The following is a 7389-nucleotide window of genomic DNA, read 5'->3' as shown; positions in this document are numbered from 1 at the left end:
GAAGCTCTTCGAAGCCTTTTTGACTAGACCTGCGCTATGGGATGCTCCCATCCAGGGAAGGTGTATTTCAGTGGGACACAAAAGTTTTATCCACAGTTTGATTTAAAACACTTATATAAGTGGTAGCTATTCTGGGGCGCCTGGGTGGCTCAGTCTGTTAAGCATCTGCCTTCAGCTCAGATTATGATCCTGGAGTTCTGGGATGGAGTCCCCTATCCGGCTCCCTGCTCAGCCAGGAGTCAGCTTCTCCCTCTCCCTCTGCCCCTCACCCTGCTCATGCTCTCTCTCTCTCAAGGGCTCTCTCTCTCTCTCGAATACATAAATACAATTTTAAAAAAAAAGTGGTAGCTGTTATTCGTAGAGGAGCCAGTCTATTTGGGGCACTATGGTAGGTACTTGACATATATTGTCTCTAATCCTAACAAAAATTCTGCTGTACGGAGGTTATTAAATCCTGCTTGACTAATGAGGAAAATAAGAGGTTAATGCCTCTTTGAGGCCACGAGCTAGTAGGTGCTGGGACCCCCAAGATCCAAAGCTGCTTGTAACACACTTTCTCTCCGGCCACTGTATACCTCTCTTGTAGCACTCAGCTCATTCTTTGTTATAGCATAATTATTTGTGTACTTAGCCTTGAATTTTTTTTAAGAGAGGGAAAAATATATGCAGATATAAATACTCTAATGGTTAGAACATTTGCTGTTATGGAAATGGTTATGGGTTATGGGTTATGGAAATTGTTCTTCATTGGGTTATAAGACCAGGTAAACCATTTAAGCCATATCGCTGTCTCTTGGATCACACCATGATTATTTCACATCTTTATCTCCAATTCTCTCGAACAGTTCTCATTCCCTCTCTGCAGCAGCCTTCTGAACACACCTACCTGCAGAGAGCTAAGATGTCAAGACAAGTACATCGTCATCCATTCCACGGACACCCCCAAACTGCCTTTCACACATATCCTGCCAGATGATGGTTGAAACTATGACCTAAAAACCCTGCCTGCCGGTCACTGCCCCTGGAAGATGGGGTCGGGCCAAGGCTGGGCACTGCATGCAGATCCTGGCTCAAACCCCCTCCCACCTGCCACTCCACTTCCTTTTCTCTTCCTCACTAACCCCCTCCACCCCTACTCCATCCACACCTCCAATTCCAGAGTGCAGGAAAACTTAGCACAGGCAGGAAGCCAGATGGAGTGCTCATCAGGTCACCAAGATAGAAAGTGAAAGGGGCGGGGAACAGAGATAGGCCTAGACCCAGAGTCCCTCACATTATTGTGGTATGGAGGGGGACCTTCCTTCTCCCCACCCCACTGCTAAAATCTTGCAAGCTGAAGCTCAGAGTTACAACCTAGTGGGAAATGACCTTTTGCCCTGACCCCACCCTGGGTTAGAGAAGGGCCATGGCCTTGTGAGAAGCTGTGATTTCTGCATTACTTTTCCAATTTCCAGGGCCAGTTGGTGCCCTTGGAACGATAAAAAGGGATTTTATAATACTCTTAGCTTCCTGGATACAGAACTTCCTTTATAAGATGTGATAAAGATTTCCAAACCTTTTTGCCATAAAGCATTGTCTCAGAGAGTAGGGGATAGCCTGTCATCAATCTCTTTTGCGCTCATTGTTGAGGGGGCTTTGGAACCAATGGTGATACCTGGGAGAGCAGGTTGAAGACTGGCAAACCAGGAAGGGACATCCATGTTGTCCCATGGTAGAGTGGACAGGTGAGAGCTAACCGTCCAGCCGGTATCTGCCAAGTGCCATTGCTCTCAGAGGAAAGTCGCTCCTTGCCCCTGTTGTGCAGGTATACCACTGTGTGAGGCGGAGCAGCGGGGCCTTGGTGATGGCTGCAGAGAGCTCCCTGGCTGCCCAGGAAGGTATTCTGTGCATAGTTCTCTAAGTCACCAATAACAAAACTGAGTAGGGAGTGGGGCTAAACACTGCTGTGACTCTGCTTCAGACCCTTGATTCTCTTGACTAATGTGACTCCCAGGAACACAAGGAGCATAGAGCTCTTCCCCACACGGGGCATTTACTGAGCTTTTGGCTCAGTGAGTGAAAGCCCCGGATGGGAAGGCATCCACAGTCATGGCTGCCGCCACCTCCTTGTGTGGACAACCTCTACACCCCCAGCTCCTCCTGAGATCCTGCCATGAATCATTCTTTTGGAGGCTTCCCTTATAGATTCTTTCCTAACTAAGTCCTTTGCAGCATATTTAATTGTACATTGTCAAAGGTCAGGAGCATTAATATCAACTTAAAGATGGCCATGGAGCTCTAGAAAATTGTGAGCCATTGCTGCCATTAAAACAATTGGGAAGCTCAGGGACTGAAAGAAACAACAGAGGCCACTTTACTTTTAAAAGGCTAAGGGAACCACATATAAATCTAGAATGAAAAGTCTTTGGTTAATGTAGAAAAGAGACCTTTCATAAAATTACTCATTATTATTAAATCTGTCAGTTGTTTAAATGTTCATAGTTGTTTGGAACCCAAACTCTTATTGCTATGATAAGTTTTCACCTAATTTCCAAATACGCATAATAAGGTAAGCGTTCTTAACTAGTGGGCCTATTTCCAAAATTGGCATCAATAAAGGCCAGAAATTAAGATTACACAGGATAGAACCCTGAGACAGTAAGGTGGTTCACTGGGGATGCTTGCTCCCATGGATTGGGGGTGAATTTCTGGAGCCCGAGGTGGAGAAGGTTTCTGAGGCAAGCCTAAGCTCAGTGGGAGAGGGAGCGAGATGGAGAAGCAGCATGGAAAGCATGGAAAAAGGCAGCACTGCAGAAACAGGACAATGCTGGGTGACTCCCCAGTCCTGCCAACCGAAGGCATGACTGGTAGCGTGTAAACCGCATGTTAAGTCATTAGCTTTAAGGAATATTCCTCCTTGGGGGCATTCTGGGTGGCTCCGGCGGTTAAGCATCGAATCTTGGTTTTGGCTCAGGTCCTGATCTCAGGGTCCTTAGATCGAGCCCCACATCAGGCTCCACACTCAGTGGGGGGTCTGCTTGGGGTTCTCTCTCTCCCTCTCTCCCTGCCCCTGCCCCCTGTGCACTCGTGTGCATTCTCTTTCTCTCAATAAGTGAACAAATCTTAAAAAAAAAAAAAAAGAAATATTCCTCATTGATAAGGAAATGGATTGAAATCAAATGAGAGAATACATTACATTATTTAGCCTACAGTACTAGGGCCTTGAGATTACTTTCTGAAAGGCACAAGAATGATAAAACATAGTACAGTAAAAAAATAAAATGAGCAGATAACCAATGTGGATCTTGGAATTTCAGCAGTTTAAATAAACAAAAATTGCACTGCATGGGAGACTCATGCTTACCATGGATGAGACAACATAAATCTATGTGCAGTGAGAACAAGTGAACTCTATAGAGTAAGCTTCTATGAAGTGTCTGATTTCCTTTTATGGACAAAGCAGATAAAACTCTGGGCACTGGTTCCATTTCCCTTTTCAGCTTCCTCTCCTGTTTGTTAAATCATTGCTCTCTCTACACAAGCAACGGTTCCATGCAGCCCTCTGACAGTATCCAGCCTTTACTTGGGGTTCCCATGGCCCACCTGAGCTGGTTTTGTGGGTTTGAGCATCAAGCACCAGGCTAAGCAAGTGTTAGATAGCATGTCACCTTTTGTCATGGCACCCGAATTTATCTAAAGTCAGTGAGAATTTCTTTGTATAAATTCTAAGAGTTCTCGATCTCGGGGATTTTACCCAGACCCGAATGGGCAAAATGACCAAGCTTCCAACACTGCAAGATTCCCACTTCATTTAATCCCAAAGGCTATTATGACTTTGCTGGTACATAAGGTGTAATCTCACGTAGAAAAAAAAAAAAAATGCAATCGCCGGCTAACTGGTTTCCCTGCTTTTGTCCTCACCACCCTGCAGTCTATGTTTAATACAGCAACAAAGTGAATGTGCTGAAATATTAGTTGAGCAATATCACTGCTCTACTTAGAACTTAGAACATGGCTTCCCAGATATCCCAGAGTAAAAGTCAGTCATTGTAATGGTTGTAAAGCCCTATGGGACCTTCCCCCTTTCCCACCCCCACACCACTATCTCTGTTCTTCATTGCCTGCTACCAGTCCGGGGTCACACTGCACACAGACTTGCTCTTCCTTCCAGGCATACACTTGCCCCAGGGCCTTTGACTCTATTCTCTCTGCCACGGGTGCTCTTTCTTCAGATATCCACATTAGCCCTACTTAATTTACCTTCTTAAGTCATTGTTTAAAATATTATCTTCTCCATGAGGCCTTCTCTCACCAGCTTTTTGAAAATGGAAACCACTGCTACACGCCCCTCCACACACTTCTTATCCCCTTTTCCGGATCTATATTTCTCCACAGCTTTTATTGCTCTCTAATATGTTACTAGTATATCTTTTGTTGTTGTTGTTACTTATGTATCTTGTCATGGTTCGCTCTCCCACCACCAAACCCGATGAGGGCAGAGAATTTTTTCTGCTATGCTCACTGCTGTCTGCTGTATCTCCAATGTATACAATAGAACCTAGCATGTAGTGGACATTCAATAAATAGGTGCTGAGTGAATGAATGAATGAATATAATTTGTAACACATGACATTTGTGAGTTCATTGATTGTCTATATAGTACTTCCCTTAGATCAGAAACTTTTCGAGGTTTCTCTCTATTTACCCCTTTGTGCTCTCATCCAGTTTTTCAACTGTCCTAAGAGTTCAGTCCTCCCCTTCAGGTGAGCTGAATGGTTGTTTCACAATCAACGTAGGACCTGATTTCCAGATAGCCTATAAAAGGGTTGTAAAATCATGGAACAACTGAGAATTCATCCACACTTTGTTTCAAGTGTGGCTAAGAAAAATACCATTTTGGAGAACTGTCTGAAAGATACACAGTCTGATTGGCCCTCTAGAATCTGGATCCCCTAAAATCAGTTTCCATATCAGGTCAACCCAAGTGAAGAGCAGTTTGCCTGGACTGTATCTAAAAAAAAAATTCCTTTTATTGAATTGCATTTTGACATTATCCTATTTGCCCATATCAAGGGAATATATTTTATAAAAATGCCCTATTCAGTCTGGGATACTGTTTAATACCTAACACAATGTCCTTTTAAGGAGAAAACAATTCTTTTAGGGTTCTACAAGGAATAACTTTTCTTTGGCAACTGGATTTATCTTCCTCCTTGCACTAATTAATGGGTTCATGGGTGGGATTTAGGATCCATTTCTTGACAAGTATCGAGTTCATTTTGTATATGAAGTCATTGATTCACAGATGCCCTTTCTAAGCCTTTGCCAGCTTGTGTGTTTTCATCCATCCAAGACAAAAATATAAATAACAATGTAAGGTATAATCTCACAAAACTGAATTAGACTATCTTGTATTCTGGAATCACGTTATTCCCACTTTGTAGGTATTAACAAAAGAGTCTTTCTTTTATGAAATGATGGTGAGAGTGGTAGGAGTCTTTGTCAGCTTATTTTATTTTTGTTTGTGAATGCCTTTACCTGGCAAAAAGAATATGCTGGCTCACTTCTGTCATTTCCTAGTGTTTTGGAAAATTTTACTGGTTCAGAAAATCCAAAGTCTAAGAAACACTGGTTTTCTCCCTTACTCCTAGCTTCATTCAGCCTCACCTATTTTCTCATCCTTTAGTCCTATTTTCTTGTTCACTTGTTTTTAAGTTTTTTTTGTTGCCTTGTATGCATTGAAGACGCCTTTAAGGGGCGCCTGGCTGGCTCAGTCGATAGAGCATGCGACTCTTGATTTCAGGGTCATGAGTTCCAGCCCCACATTGAGTGTAGAGATTACTTAAAAAATAAATAAAAATCCCAAGGGTTTGGGGTGCCTGGGTGGCTCAGTCGGTTAAACATCTGCCTTCAGCTCAGGTCATGATCCCGGGGTCCTAGGATTGAGTCCCTGCATTGGGCTCCCTGCTCAGTGGGGAGCCTGCTTCTTCTTCTCCCTCTGTCCCTCCCCCACCCCCACCCCCGTCATGCTCTCTCTCACTTTCTCAAATAAAAAAAAACTTTTTTTAAAATCCCAAGGGTTTTACGAATGTAGAAAAAAAAAAGACACCTTCAATCATTTCTTGGATGGGGCAGACAGGAAGGAAGGAAGGAAGGAAGGAAGGAAGGAAGGAAGGGGCTTATACAAAGCAAAGAACAAATCAACCTGCACCTGCTTAGCATCCCAGCTCCACATTGCACCAAATGCTCTCATTCATCACCACCCTGAATGTTATCTGCAAGTTTACAGTGCTTTGTAATTGACATGTCTCATTTTACTTAATCCTCTCAGTAGCACTCAGGGGTGTTATTTTCTACCTTTCCCTCATTGGCAGAAAACTTTGGGGGGGGGAGGGGAAGGGGTTGGAATTTTAACCTAAATATTCTCCCTCCAAGCCTAATTCTTTTCCTCTATACTGTATTACCACCTTTTAAAACTACTGTTTTTGAGGATGGTATCATGCAGAGGTTTTGTTTTTGCTTTTGTTTTTAAGGAGACATCAGGAGAGTCTGGTTACTTTCTTGGCTTTCAGAATAACCTTCCTTGTTGCAAGGTGTTCTATGGGAGGGCTATGCTTCCACGAGGCTGCTCTGGCCCTTTAGCTTGAGGGAGCATCCACTGAACAGAATCAAGTTTCCCTGATCAGCACATATTGAAGAAATGGGCTGCAGGGTAGTCTCCTTTTGGTCACTATTTCTATTGCATAATAATTCACATTGTGCAACAGCATAGAGTGAGAGCTCGCTTCATTACTTAGTAATTTCCTTTAACAGTAAAGCTGAGCTAGAGACATTCGGCCCTCTTCTCATTTTCCTGTTGCTAAATATAAAACGTAAGCTGAAGTTCTCCTATTATTCAAGGGAAAGGAACGTGAGTCTTTGAATTTGAAGCTTAGAGAAAAATTAAGATGAAAAGATTAAGGGGCGCCTGGGTGGCTCAGTTGGTTAAGCATCTGCCTTCGGCTCGGGTCATGATCCCAGGATCCTGGATTCGAGTTCCGCATCGGGCTCCCTGCTAAGCAGGGAGTCTGCTTCTCCGTCTGACCCTACCCCCTCTTGTGCTCTCTCTCACTCTCTCTCTCTTTCTCAAATAAATAAAATAAAATCTTAAAAAAAAAAAGATGAAAAGATTAAGAAAAAATTAAGATTTAAAATACCCAGCTTCCTAAACTGGCAGGTATGTACTGCAAGTGGCTTAGTAGAATCTTTGGATCAGTAGAGCTTTGTTGATCAGCAATTCTCTCTATGGGCTTGAGCTAGGCATGGAAGTGATGGAAAGACAGATGAGACATTGTCCCTGCCCTCAACACTGTTAACGCACTTCTAATTCAGGATCAACAAACTTTGGCCCATTTAGTAAATATTTCAGCC

The sequence above is a fragment of the Phoca vitulina genome, unplaced genomic scaffold, assembly GCF_004348235.1.
Source record: "Phoca vitulina isolate PV1807 unplaced genomic scaffold, GSC_HSeal_1.0 scaffold3, whole genome shotgun sequence".
NCBI classification, from domain to species: Eukaryota; Metazoa; Chordata; class Mammalia; order Carnivora; family Phocidae; genus Phoca; species Phoca vitulina.
The sequence above is the reverse complement of the archived record's forward strand: the minus strand, read 5'-3'. Positions refer to the sequence as shown.